We start from the raw sequence: 14,589 nt of genomic DNA, 5'->3' as shown, positions 1-14,589 counted from the left end.
TGAACCTGTGGAATTATCTAATATTGGTGAAACGTTTAGCTGATAGCTGAATAGTACAATTTTTATGCTATGTCTACGATGGATCAATTAGTGAGATTATGAGATTATGAATGTAAACTGTAGTACTTGCAAAAAAGGAGCTAATGAATAAATGAAAATTGTCTCCATCTATTTCAAGAAAAGGCTGTTACATCAAAATTAATTTGCTCTCTTATCACGTTCCGTGCCGAGCTGTTTTTGCTCGACTTTTCATCCAGGCCATTGGCTTTGTTCTGTACTGCATTTTTTATAATACCTCATTCTTTTGGTGGGAATATTCTACAGTCTGAAGATACCTCTACTCGACTTTACAATAAATTTTTAAGAAATTCTTCTTTTTCGATGGAAATTCCTATCGGTCTGAACGGAAAGTTCAGCGAAACGTGTTAATAACTTTTGCAGATTGTAAATAATGTAAAATTCATTTGATATTTATTCTTTATCGCCGTCTACTGTTCACATAAACAGTGTTACACGGATGTACGGATTCCATAAAATGCAGGGGAATTGATATGCAGTACTGTTCCGATTCTCGTCGGTAGCGTTCCGTCACGAGACACGACGTTTTCTTTCCCAAGATTTCGGTGCGTAATTAGATCAGCTCCTCAAGATTCCTGAAGCGAAGGGTTCAGTTCCTGCGGAGCTAACGAGTCTGATTTACGGCGTTCTAAAGCGAACAGTTCCTCCGGTACGATCGTGGAAACGTCAGCGCCCATAATAGAGGCGGCAATAAAAGCCGGATAAGCGATGCAATAACTTGACACCCTATTCTGGGAAAGAAGAACCGTGACGTTGATCTTCCTACAGATCCGATGTAACAGGTGGGAGATCTGTTACTTTGTTCTACGTGGATCTACGGAGGAATGCGTCCACGTTCGTGATGCAACTTTCCATGGGATGCAGTTCATTAACAACGCATTCGGTTAATCGCGGACTTGTCGAAAGTATGAAATAAACGCAGGAAACATAAAGTTTTGCAAATGTTATGTAATACGTGTTTTACGAGTTACTCATTGTTAGCGTGGAACAGGCAGGTTAGGGAACACGAAAGTTCGAGGTGCCGCTTATCGCGCGTTGAAATCACCACTCGTCAGGCATTGAAGTCTCCCGGATGACCGTACTTAACGTGCATTTAACTGATTCGAACAGGTCATGAATTCCTATTGTAGTCACCGTATTCGTTAACATCGTATCTTATCATCAGACTGCAGATCTTTACGCGTTTATAGCAAAAATTGAGTAGATGAAATTCGAAATTGTTGAAAAATTTAAGAAATTCAACATGTCAATATATGATTTCTCCACTACTGTTCTCTTCTATTTCTCGTAATCGATGCAGACAATTTTTACTTTGCATAATCCGATCGTGCAGAATTTTTTATAATACGAAATTCAAAAATTTCACACCCTTGTAGAAGACCCGGCAGAAAACAGTCAACAGATAAATTCGAGTGGTGCGATGTAAATTGCAGATCGACTAAACAAAACGTGAACACCGAACCGACTAGTTTTACGAGCCAGTATAAACTGTGTGAACTGTTTAAAATTCCTTTGAACTGACCGACACGGACCGACGACCAGCAGAGAGATTACAAAGAAACAGCTTTTTCAGGGAATTGTAACAACGTCGTATAATAAGAAAACTAAATTAAAGCAGTTCTAAAAAGAAATGGGTTTACCAAGTAAGAATTTCTGCAAAAGTCGAAGTCAGCTGCGACTCGACAGAAGGGTCGGGAACGTTTGACCTATCGAACCCTCGGCGAGGAATGCGTTCAAGAACCCGATTCTCTGATCATTACAACTGGGTATCAGCTTCGTTAGTGACCGGTGAAGCGGAGGGTCGTCGAAAAACAGCAGTATCTTCGAATCAGCGATGTAAATCGGGGGGGGGGCAAGGGGTACTTCGCGAGGAGAGGAGAGGGTGATTTTCGGATCGCCACCCCGACGCACCATATCCGTGAAGGGTACGGAAAAACGGTGACAGTCCTGGACCGGCATGCGGGTCCGGCGTACTTTCGACATCGCGGCCGAAGTCGCGACAGTTGGGCCGCTGTGCAAAAAGTTCGATTTAATAAAATCAATATTAATTGCCGCGGCTCGGTCCGCGACCGATGCCGGTGCCGATGCGGTCCGTCGCGGCGCGGCATACTCGTTGAATATTCAAGCGTTGGCCGATCGTCTAAAAAGCTGTTTATGGGTCCGGTGTTGCGTAGCGCCCGGTTTTTGTCGGCGGACTCTCGGGGACTGGTCGAGAGGGGCCCGCTCGCCCCGGAGATGATCGGTGGTCCCAACGGGCCACCGCGCGGTTTCATCGCGGAGATATTGCTCCGAGGGGCCGCCTTTCTCGGGCACGGGGGACCAGGGGCTCGGGGAAACACTCTCTCGATTAATTAATAACGTCCCTGCTAGTTTCATTGGCCGAGGGGTGCAGCGGGAAAGGCGAACGGTAGCGCGGACAGAACGCGCCGGACTTAGAATGCAGTATCACCGCGAGTTGCTCCCTTTCGTCCATGGCGTTTTTGCCCGGGCCTGCAAGGTTGCGGGATTAATTAACGAGCACCGTGCCTCGGCCACCGGTAATACCCATAAGGGAAGAAACTTTCGTTGAACGTGCAGGGGAGAATAGGCTATTGTTACCAGACCCGGTAGGCTAGGCTACCGTTGCCGCGCCGCGTCCTATTATGGAAGATCGATACTTTAAATTCGATCTGTCCCCGATGTTAATAAACGTGGGACAACTTTTCCGCCTGCGTCGTACGCTTTTATGGTGGCCGTAAACAATCGCGCCGATCGCCACAGGCCGACCGATCGTCCAAAGGGAATCAGGGTTCAGAGGCGCACCCGATCGCCTGCAACACCCGCTTCCCGCTTATGACTGACAATGCAATGTTATTCTACAGTCGTTGGGGGTTCCCGTTTCACCGTTCTAAATACAACGCATACAACAACAAGAACAACAACAACGACGACTACAACTCGGCTAGCTAATATGAGCGTGGTAAAAATCAACGAAATGATGAAAGCTTACATCTCGAACTCCAGAAATAAGAGAAGTACGTTCCCGTAAAAAAAATAATGGTGGATAAACAGCAAAAATAATGAAACACGCGATCACCTTCAACAACCTCTCGGCAAGAAATCTAAAAACGCGTCGCTCGACGAAAACAACGACACTGTCTCTACCATCCAGTTTATTCAACAATGCTGACGATTTTTTTCGTCCGGTAAGAAGCGTAATAAGCTAGTGATTTCTGTATCGTCACGACGACCTTGACCGGGCATACTCCGGTCCCATGATTCAGCAGCTACCTTGGAACCGAGCCTCTTCTTGCGGCAGCGCGAGAAACTATCGACTATCTCGTTGTCCCGTCCTTCGTTCTCGTTTCTTCGGTGTCTTTTTACGACGAAGGCGTTGCATACCTCGGTATTATCCGTTGTTCGACTCCTCTTGTCTCTGTACCGTTCCACGCGACTGCATTCCCCACCTATTCAATTCAAGAGATTCGGTTGCCGCGTGTACACTCCGTACAGCTTACCCACAAGTCCGAGCACCGCAGACTACCGTGGAAACTTTCACCTGCACGACCACGATTTTCGCGAGCCGATCGAGTGAAACGTTCGATCCCCTGCCGCGATTGTATCACCTGCTTCGCTTCTGACTCGCTGACAATCGCCGGGTTAAACGACGAGCTTTCCGCCGGATAGAGATCGCTGAATTCTATTGTCGATTCAGGAGCCGGTCGAACTATCCGTGTAACTAGAATTCCGTGAAGATGTTAACATCTTAACGGCCCCGGCGTTTCGCATTATAGATTCTCGCCTCCGACGTCTTTCCTAACAGCTCTACCGGCGCTGCGGAAGCAACGTTTCCAAATCGTTCGAAACTACTGAAAGAGCATATTTTATTTTCTAACTACTTCTCCACGTGAACACTTTTCAAATAACCCTCTTTCAAGTATCATTTCGACACGTTGTTCTATTTTGTAATTATATATTCAAGATAATTTTGACATCAAAGTTTACGAATTTTTTTCTACGAAACTATGAATGTGACAATTATTTTATTATAATATATGGTTAGGGCATACATCAGAGAATATATTGTGTAAATTTCATTTAAAAATATTTAAAAATTGCCGAGTTATCCGTTGTCTTGCAATGCGAGGAAAGTGAAAATGAACATTCAATTTTTATTAAAAAAAATCAAACTTTAAACGATTGTTATGGACAATTGGGATATCGTATCAAAAAAATTCCTATGCTTTGCGATAGATAATGTTATTAGAATTATGTGCATCAAATTTGAAGTAAATCGGACGTGTAGTTTCCGAGATATTTGTTACACGAGTTGTAAAAATGTAGTTTCGAGATAAACGCAAAAGAAGGAAAAGTACGCGAACTTATAATCACTGTAACTTCGCTATTTAAAAAAATAGCGAATAAAATTTTTAAATTTTAAAAAAATCGATTGTGTTAAAATCTCAGGGTGGCGTAACCCCTTAAATAGAGTTAACCCCTTGCCGTAACATTCCCTTTACAGTTACAGTGATTAAAACACATCATTATCCCCAAAAATGTCGTAGAAAAGAAAATTTTAATTATTTTAATGCCTAAATATTGATTACAAACGAATCAAGTTTCATTTCATAAAAAGAAACGCGTAACATTCATATTTGTTAACTTTGTTTGAATCTTCATCGCGAGTCTGACTCGTTAAAATGCGGTAAGGGGTTAAATAGTGTATAATTTAACCCTTTATGCATACTGTGGAGCTTAATACTTATGATACTACTTTATGATGTGTTTCAGGTAAGTCTACAGACCTACAAGCGCGACTGTGGCTTCGATGCGGCAGAGATCCTGCAGACATCAGCGCAACGCCGGGCAACAAAATCATCTTCCGGTCAGTTCATAAATCGCATCGGCGCGCGGCGGATCGCGTGCGAGAGTTCATTCAGAACCCGGGGGCCGTTTAAGAATCAAAATGGAGTGCAGTCGGACGGTCGTAAAAAAAAAACAGAAAAAACGAAGAAGGAAGAGAGGTGTAGGGGAAGGGAGTAGCTTTTGATCAGTCTCGTTACCGTCGCTGATTTCGTGGACACCGGTCCCCCGCTCGGGTCCCAATGGGGCCAGCGACGTAACTCACAATTACCATCGTCGTCATCCCCCCATGGCTCCAGAACGCCCCGTTATTTATGGCGGGGTGTTGCAGCCGCCGTGAAAGGGGTGCAACGACAGGGCCGAGACGCGGTCCGAATGCGGACGCCCCGCAGCGTCTTCTCCGCGCGTTGATTAAACACGCTCTTCCACGGTGACGTGTTAATCGCGAGGATTCATCACGTCCTTCAAGCTGCTACGCCGCTACCTCTCCCTGGACCCCTTCCGCAACCCTAACCAGACTCTCGTGGTTCCCACCTCGCGGCCCCCATGGCCCCCGTGGCCCCGGGCTGCGCCGCTTTTCGATTCGTTCGCAAATTGCACCTTCCTCGTCGGATAATCGAGCCGTTTTCCGAGAAATCGCGGCATCTCTGATGAGCAAGCGCGCGTGCGCTCACCGAGATAAGTGCAGGGTCACTGCACGTCCCCATTTTGCGGGTTTTCTACTTATTTTTCGCTCGGTGACTCCAACCACTGCTTCGCAGACCGTTCCCGACTTTCGAATATTCGATAATTTCAGCCCTCCTTCGATGTTTTTTCTGTTTTCGATTGTGAAATTATTTGATTTTTTCATATAGACGTAATTTTTAACATTCCAATTCGAACTTTAGTATTCGTTTGCGAAAGAGACGAAATTAAAAGAGGGCTGGTAGATTAATGTCAGCTTTGTTTACCAATAACGGCGACCACGTTCGGCGGCATTGTGAAATATGAACGGTCGAGTGTTACTCAACTACTGTTCGGTTGTAGAATGCTAGTTTATGCATTACATATACGTGTTATTTATCGCGGTACATTAGACAGTGTAAGACAATCGCAGCATTTTTCCTTGGACCACATAAATTAACGGTGTTATACATAGAGTGGCGGCTCTTGCCTTTCCTGCGCTCTGTTTCCACTTTGCGTCGTACACATGAACGGACTGTGTGCAGCTATGTCTGACGCTATGGAAACATTGTATCCGGAAGATGATTGTCACTCATCTATCACTCAATAACAGAAGTTAAGGACTTAGGAATTCACTTCTCCTCTACCTTAGACTTTTCCAACCATTTTTATCACATTGTCAACTCCGCTTCAAGAATGCTCCGGTTCATACTTCGTTTTTCCACTGATTTTCATTTAATCCATACACTTAGGTTGTTATATATTACCCTTGTCCGTCCCCTGTTAGAACATGCTTCGACTATATGGTCTCCGAAAAGCGTTCAGTATGAAATCATGCTCGAGAGAGTGGTTTTGTGCATATAAGACGAACAATCTAATGTCAATCTTTGATCATGATTACTCTAAAATATTAAACATAGTCATGCCGTATAACAGATCGAAAAAGCTGAGGCACAAAGGCAAAAAGTATTGTCAAAATCGTAATAAAACCAGATTACAATTAAGGTTATTATTACCAGATTCTAAGAAAGGTTTAATAATTAACCCTTAGCACTCGAGTGGCGACTCTGAGGCGCCACTAAAAATTGCTGTACCATTATTCAAAATATTGTTTACATTACTAAATATGTTAGTGTCTATTCAATTGCTAAACATTTAAGTATTGCGTGAGGTATTACATCAATTTCATATTCATACAAAGAAAAGAATTAATATAGAACGGAATTATTCTAGGTCGAAAGAAATGTTTAATTTTCCAGTTAAAATAGGTCCGAGTGCAAAGGGTTAAACCTTCCGTTTAATAAGTTCGCAATAGAACTCGTGAAAGAGATTCGCAATGAATCCAGATTTCATGGAGCTCGAAGAAAGTTTCACCCTCGGTTCGAGCTCGCATCGGGGACTTCGGCGGGAGCCGCAATAAAAATGGCGGTAGTCGTTAAAGAAAGTGGACTTTCTCTAGCCGGCTGCGCGCGAGAGCAGCGAGTACAAGAGGGTACATTGTAATGCGGCAATAAATACGCGTTCCCATGAAGCGGTTCCAGAAGGAACAATGTCCGCCGATGGGACGGTAGCGGCTCCGCGAGGTCTGCGAATCGTAAAACGAGCATTACGCTCTGCCACGTAGGTGTACAGGGTCGTGTGACGCTGGCAATGTCTCGGGCTGACAAACGTCCCGAAATTATTTACACGCGTCGAGACAGAGAGGGAGAGAGAGAGAGCGCGCGCAAGCGGGTCCTGCGCTTTATCCGCGTCGCCAATTCCTCGGGGGTAAGAGCGGCCGGGTAATCTACGCGTACGCGTGACACATTGATGCGTGCATGAACTATAAACGTCGCCGGTGAAAAATGGTAATCGTCAATCTGCATATCTCCGGCTCCGTCCGTCCTGGCTCTCCGCGCCGCCACGTTGCCGTTTCGACGACATCGGCCCCTGCATTTACATGCAGATGCGCTATAAACTGGGGTCGCCTTATGAAGTTGGCTTCCCGGGTAAATGTCCCGCGTCCCTGTCGCCGCCGGAACGAAAATACGATGATCGGAGCTTAATGGAGTCGCGGGCTGCAATTAAAATGGAGATACAACGACGAAACGCGTTACCGGGCTTGCCGATCCGAAACGACTCCAATCTGCCACCATTTTCGAAATTCTATTGGCTCTGCATCGAAAACATCTCCCTGGTCCCTGAATAAAGTGGGATTCCTTTGGAAGTTGTTGAGAACGACTTTTTAAGGACAGAACCGACTTCCTGCAGCTTTTTTAGTCTTCCATGGTTCTCACAGTTAAGTTTATCCCGGTCGGCTGTTGTCGCTATCAACAGATGTAGAGCAGGCTGTTATCACCTAGCTACTTCGCTGGCTCGCATTGGCTTCATCGATGATCCTGAATGCAGTGGCGAGGAGGGAGATGATACTCTGAACCACGTTTTATGGCAATGAGGAAAGATTAAAATTAACCCTCATTCGTCCCTCATTTCGCAAACTGAATCTGTTCCTCGGTGTCAAATTGATGCAGTGGTAAAAGATCGATGAAATAACAAGGTAAACGGTTATTTTTCGATGTTTTTTTTATTCAAATCGATGAGCTAACATTTACGTCTTAGGTTTTTCGCAGTAGGTTGTCGCATTAATAAAATAAAAGTGACGAAGTTTTGGGCAAATTTAACCACACATAACAGAATAGTATAATTTATTTCAGGAAAACTCTGTCACATTTTGACACGAGGGACGGATGAGGGTTAATTGAAAAGCTCCGTATGATTATACTTTCAGCTTCCCATGGATGTTTCACCGATAATAGTCGAAGTCAATATAAAGGCTTGTCGTTACATGTTGTCATTTTTTAAAAGCTGCGGCCTTAGTATAACAGCGGTTGGTCTACACTGTAATTAGAAACCGATGACACTGTTTGATACAGCAAAGTTTTCGGTGGACGGTCCAAGAAAGACAGAGAGACAGAGAGAGAGAGAGAGAACGCGTTATTTTCGGCGTCGTTACCGGTGGGCTTCGGACCGAAAGAAGCAACTGGTTTCCAGAGCGCCGCTTATGGGGAGCAGGCTACCTCTCGAGCCTATAAATCAAACCAAACGACGGGAAAAGGTGCATGCAAAGAACTCGAACACGCGAAGAATGTGATTTAGTTACGTCGCTGTCATAAGTAACCTAATCTAATTTCGCCGTGGCCCGGCAGGAACGAGGCGGCGCAAAAACCGTGCTCGGCCAATACCGACGGTCCACCCATATTTTTACCCTGAAATCGTACAGTACTTCCAATCAGGACGCTGAAATATGAAACTCCGCGGAACAAGGGGTCGAGAAATGATAGTATCCCTTTGATTGCCCCGCAAAATCTTTATGATCTTCCTTATATCGTCGTCTATTTCACCGTATCTGTCATTAACGCTTTCTCTACCGGAATATTATTATCGTCCAGCCTTTCTCTCGAAAAAATGGTAAATACAAAGAGCAAAATGGCAGAGTAATAAACTGCACTAATTGGCAAGACAAAGACACTAGTGTACAACAACTTTTAATATATTCACGGTATCCAAGATGTATTAATACTCTCGGCGCACTGGTTCGATCAGTTTTTGCTTAAAAGCAATTTCGCAATTTATCAAACTATATCAAATTACGGACGGAATTATTAATTTCTTGAAAATGATCTAAACATAGATCGAAACGTCGAAATTTGAATTTGATGAATTGCAAGATTGCTTTCAAGTAAAAATTGATCGAACCAGTGCGCCGAGAGCATGAATACATCTTGTATCAACAAATACAGGATCGATAGAAAGGGAGATTTATCCGTGGTATCCTTCGGAAAATGGAGATTGCCCTGAATCTTTTCAATCGAATATAAAAACAATAAGGATGCAGACTAACCGAAGCATCTGCAGCGTATCTCCACCTCGAAGTCCGGCTGAGGCCGTAGCGCAGCTGGTGACTGGAAAAAAGCTAATTGCCGAAGAAAGGGTTGCAGAATCTCTGATAGGAGCGTGAAAGGGGATCAGGAACTGCGAGAGGGTCAGAGCAGATGTCCGGTAGGAAGTGACTCCGCGTCGGCTCCGCGGCGCTGGGACTCCTCGGGGTATCAGGGGGCCTTCTTCCGGGGCTGCGAGAAAAGGCTGAGGGGGAGGCTCGAGGGGGGGGCTCGTTCATCCTAATAATAACAACGGTGCCCGGCGTAGGAAGGACAGAGAGGGAGCAGATATATGTACGCACCACGGTCGGGAGGTTGCGTGCAAAAAAGGCGTGGGTCCCAGCGGGCGTTCTCGACATAGCAGTTCGGATCCCGATCTTATCGGTCCCCGTGTTCGCTGCATTGTGTTGTTGCCGGGTTGCCGTTGCCGCACCACCGTCATACATACCGAGCAAGCGTTCCTTTCAGTGTGCGTTACACGATGTTGCGTGCGTGTGTGTTTGTGTGTGCTTGGTCGAGGGGCAGGAAAGAAGGGGGTTGGTAGGGCGCAGACCGTAGGGGAGGGATAGAAAGTACGGTAGGGCCCCGGCGAATAGGGCCTTGGTCGATCTATCAGCCGGCCCTGATGCCTGCACGCGGCCCAGAGTATAGATCATCTTCAATGTCTCGGAGCCTCCCACCTAAGTATTCCCATTAAGATCGTATCGCGGGCCCAAAACTAATAACCAATCACCCGTCCGCGGAGGGTATACGTGCTCGCGGCTTTATCATTATCCAATATATTCGATATTATAGTCAGCGCGCGGCCGAATCGCGCCCCGATCGTCCCGCTGGCCAACCCCTCGCCAACCCCTCGGGGGCGTGTACCCTCCCCCCCCCCTCGTTCCTTATCCCATTTCGCGAACTTCGCGACGCGCCGAGTGTGTGCTCTGGCGAGAGCTGTGACTCGGGGCTATCACGCCTGAGAATTGATGCCTCGTTCAAGGTCACCGCTACTTCCCGATTCAACGTATTCCAGGGTGCGTTCGGCTCCGGTCGCGCGCGTCTCCGTTCACGCTATAATAACGTGTACTCGATTAAAAACAACATTCGCGAATGATCTAGGTGGCCAAGTTCTCGCACTACATACCTTCTTTTACACGAAACAAGTTAGCCGTTTCTTAGAGGCGTATAACTCGGCACTGGAGGCAGATGGACAGATGTAATTTCGTACACTTGTTAAATGCTATTATATCTCAATATTGACAAAACATTAATCTTCCAACATTAGTAGGTTCCGAGATTTAGGACCTCAAAGATTGCTAAATTTGTCACTGACTGACTGACTGACAGATCATCAAAACCTTTTGGGTACTTCCCATTGACCTACAAGATTGAAATTTGGTACATAGCTCCACCATAGCAAACACTCAAAGAAATAATTATCAAAGTTTGAAATTTTACACCTTAAAGGGTTTGTATCGAAAAAAAAACATTACGAAATCGCTTTTTACGGCCGTAAGAACTTGGCTGCTATTTACAGGATGTTTTTGTTGGGATTACGATTAACGGTACAGCGAGAGCAATCCTCCTTGCGCGACGAAGCCTGCCCCTCGGATAGACGATGTTAAAAGGATCAAGGAAGATTTATCGTCGTGTAGGTTTCAGCAAAAAACAGTCAATTCCGCTACTGTCTTCCTAGGTTCGAATGTCGTCGCAATGGCGAGCACGATCCATTCAGCGTGTGGCTCGCGTTAATCATAAATAAACAGCTCGGATCCCGGGCGAAGCTATAAAATCTCAGCGAGCAGGGATCAACGCAGTCGCGAAACGAGCCTTCGGATAACCGTCTGTGCAAACAGTACGTATCCAGGTCCCCTATTCATTGGCCGGTGTATCGCGTCGCAGGTGGTCCCGGCGAGTCGTGTACCTGAATTTCGATAAGTATCGATTTCCGTAATTGAAAAGCGTTGTATCTATCCGGGAGAGGAATTAGGTAAGGAGATCCTGTCGCGCGGTGGCACCTGAATTCTCGGCTGCACCGTGTAGCCAGCGCGGCCTGTGTAGCGTTTAGTCGGACGCGGGGTTCCCCAGTGTACACGGACTGTCATACAGGTTGATAAATGCGGGTAACCCGGTGCAACTGGACTTGTCTACCAGAGCCGGGAGCCGAGAAGAGAGGTTTCGCAACGCCTCGGCCCCGGTCTCGCCTCGGCGACCAGCCATTTCGATCGGGCAGGGAGCCGTTTAACGATTTCATTCAGCCGATCAATCTCCGCGCGAGACTTTCCTCGCCGGAGGATCAGATCGGATCAGCGTTTATCGCGCACAATACAACTCATCGGGAACTCATTAACAAGCGTGGCGAGCGCCCTCCTCGCTCCCCGGACCGCCAATTCGGCGATAACGATGTTCAGCGTCGCGCCGCGAAGCGAATCGACGATCCTGCTCGACGAAAGCCGTTTTGGCGACCGTCGTCGTAATATCTTACGATTCTCATGTTACGCTACTGGGGAACTACTGGAGAAAACGTATACGTGGACGTTATGTGACGTGGGTTGCTCTTGGAAGACATTAGAGGACATGTCAAGGTCAAAGTTTTTTTTCATAGATTTTATTAGGTCAGTCGATTCAGCTCATAATTCTCTTTCACCCTTAGCACTCGAGTGGTGAGTCAGAGTCACAGCTAAAAATTAATGTACCATTGTTCACAATATTGTTCACATTATTCAATATGTTGGTATCGAATCGATTACCAAACATTTACGGTAAGCAGCATAACTGATTCCACACACTTTAAATCAGAATAACTTTTCTATGAATGGACCGAATGACTTCTATTTCTCTGTCAGGCTAGAAATATCGACAGGCAATATCGACGATGCACAGGTTCGTCGTTTCGAAGAAATTTTCGAACGGAACTGTTAATACAAAAATGGTTAGAACGATGTCTACGAAAGACATTATTGATAAAATGATAAATGTTCTCGTTTCTTCGTGTTACAAAGAATTCGGATACTTTTTAATGACTCAGACGATGAAGATGAAGATGGAGATGGTCAAAACAATTTTCTAATAGCTTCATAAGCATACTTTGTTGTTTAATCGTCTGTTTCGATCGTTAAAAGAAAAAAAAATAGTGACAACAGCACGTGGTGTTCCCAAGCGGTCACCCATCCAAGTACTAACCACGCTCAGCACCGTTTAACTTCGATGATCGGACGAGAATCGGTTCTTTGCAATGCGATTTGACCGTTGTCCCTAGAATTATTCAAGCAATGAATGATATAGAAATTATTTTTCACAATATACAGGGAACAAAAAATTGACGTACGATCTAGTACATCAGTCTTCAGAGTTGTCTGAAATCTTCGAGGACCGTCGAAACTCACAAATTAATTCGTATATGTGCCCATGATTATGAAGATCTTTATGTATTTATAGCAAACTTGAATAGACGAAATTTAAAATTGTTGCACAACTTAAAACATTCAAGATATCGATTAAGAGATAAAATTGAATTTAGATTTAAATATAATGATTGAAAGTTGAATTTGAATTTTTAGATTCAACTATAAAGATAGAAAGTCGAATAATAATCGTCGAAAAATAATTTCTATATCATTCATTGCTTGAATAATTCTAGGGACAACGGTCAAATCGCATTGCAAAGAACCGATTCTCGTCCGATCATCGAAGTTAAACGGTGCTGAGCGTGGTTAGTACTTGGATGGGTGACCGCTTGGGAACACCACGTGCTGTTGTCACTATTTTTTTTAAATTAAACTCTTTTGTTGATAATTTTATTTTACACAGGGAACGATCGAAACAGACGATTAAACAACAAAGTATTGTAAGTAAGTATTGTATGAATACACAATGGAATTATTCTAGGTCGGAAGAAATGTTTAAAAGTAATAATTTGAATGAAAATCGCTGGGAATGAAATTTTACTCGATTTTATGTCTGAATTTTACAATGCAGCGTTATAAAAACCTACCAAATATTGCTGTGGTGTGGAATTAATATTTTGTGTTAATCTAAATGTAATCATTAGACTGCGGATCTTCATGCAAAATACAAATTTTCTTAATGTGTCTAATAGGTTGAAAATAATGTGACAGTATTTTTAAATTCATCTAATCTTTCTACTGTTTCTTTTTTACTGATTTTCACGCTGTCTAGTAATCATTTTATGTTTGAGGAATCATCCCCCTGGAGCGCCGAGTGGCCCCAGCGCAATTAATTGATATAATTGGTTACTAAGTCGACGATGAGTCGTTTCTCGTTAGATAAAACGTCCCTTGTTCTCTGGAGCGAGCGGGCTTCGGCTGATTTTTCTCTCTCTCTCCGTTTTCCGTGGTCACCGATGTCCTTTCTTCTTCTCCTTTCGTTCTCTATGGGGGGTTCGCCGAAGCAAGGTACCTACCTGCCACACCATCGTTCACCATACATGGCCTCTCTGTCTCCTCGTGGCCGGAGCGCACGGGGGCCCTCCATTGTACTACATCGCAGAGTTATTTTCATCGTGAATTGTTCGTTATGGATACGGCCGACACCTCTACACGGCCCTCGCGCGCTCTGAAATCGAGCCGCCCTTACACGCTGACGGAAACGCGCTACACGCTTCACCGACGAATCGGCGACACGCTCCACATCCACTCGGTACGAAGAATTTAGGTACGGTTTGTCAAAAAATTAGTCCGCTTCCTCAATTTCAAGAAAAATGAGGAACTTGAAGGACCACGCGGCTTTCAAGCATGAAAAATAAAAGCTTTCTCTGTCTGTTTCTTAGCAATAATTAGCTTAACATATTTGTTTCTTCGTCTTTTTTAACCGACTTCGAAAAAGGAAGAGGTTACTCAATTCGATCTGTATGTGCTTTTTTTCTCTATGTATGTTCACCGTTTACGCCGAGATGGATGGACCAATCACGACGAAATCTTCTGCATTTTGTAGGGTATGTCTCTCGATTGATTCCTTGAAAACAAACATTGCATTTTTTCATTCTTTGCGGTTTTTATTGCAAATAACCAATAAGACCTAAAAACCACCCTACGGTGTTTTACAAATTCTGCTCGTTCCACGAAAAAGTGTGAAATAATTTCTA

At 44.6% G+C, this 14,589-nt stretch overlaps 1 protein-coding gene and 2 pseudogenes across 2 annotated transcripts in view; 2 read left to right on the top strand and 1 right to left on the bottom strand.

Moving 5' to 3' along the window:
• Window positions 1-14,589, top strand: part of LOC143212425 (L-lactate dehydrogenase A-like 6A) — a 219,007-nt gene that overhangs the window by 139,401 nt on the left and 65,017 nt on the right. The gene's annotated exons all lie outside the window — the stretch shown is intronic.
• On the bottom strand, window positions 12,620-12,739 carry LOC143212494 (5S ribosomal RNA; annotated as a pseudogene).
• On the top strand, window positions 13,127-13,246 carry LOC143212493 (5S ribosomal RNA; annotated as a pseudogene).

Source organism: Lasioglossum baleicum, chromosome 9, assembly GCF_051020765.1.
Source record: "Lasioglossum baleicum chromosome 9, iyLasBale1, whole genome shotgun sequence".
In the NCBI taxonomy this organism is placed as follows: Eukaryota; Metazoa; Arthropoda; class Insecta; order Hymenoptera; family Halictidae; genus Lasioglossum; species Lasioglossum baleicum.
This window is presented reverse-complemented; position numbering and strand designations above follow the sequence as displayed.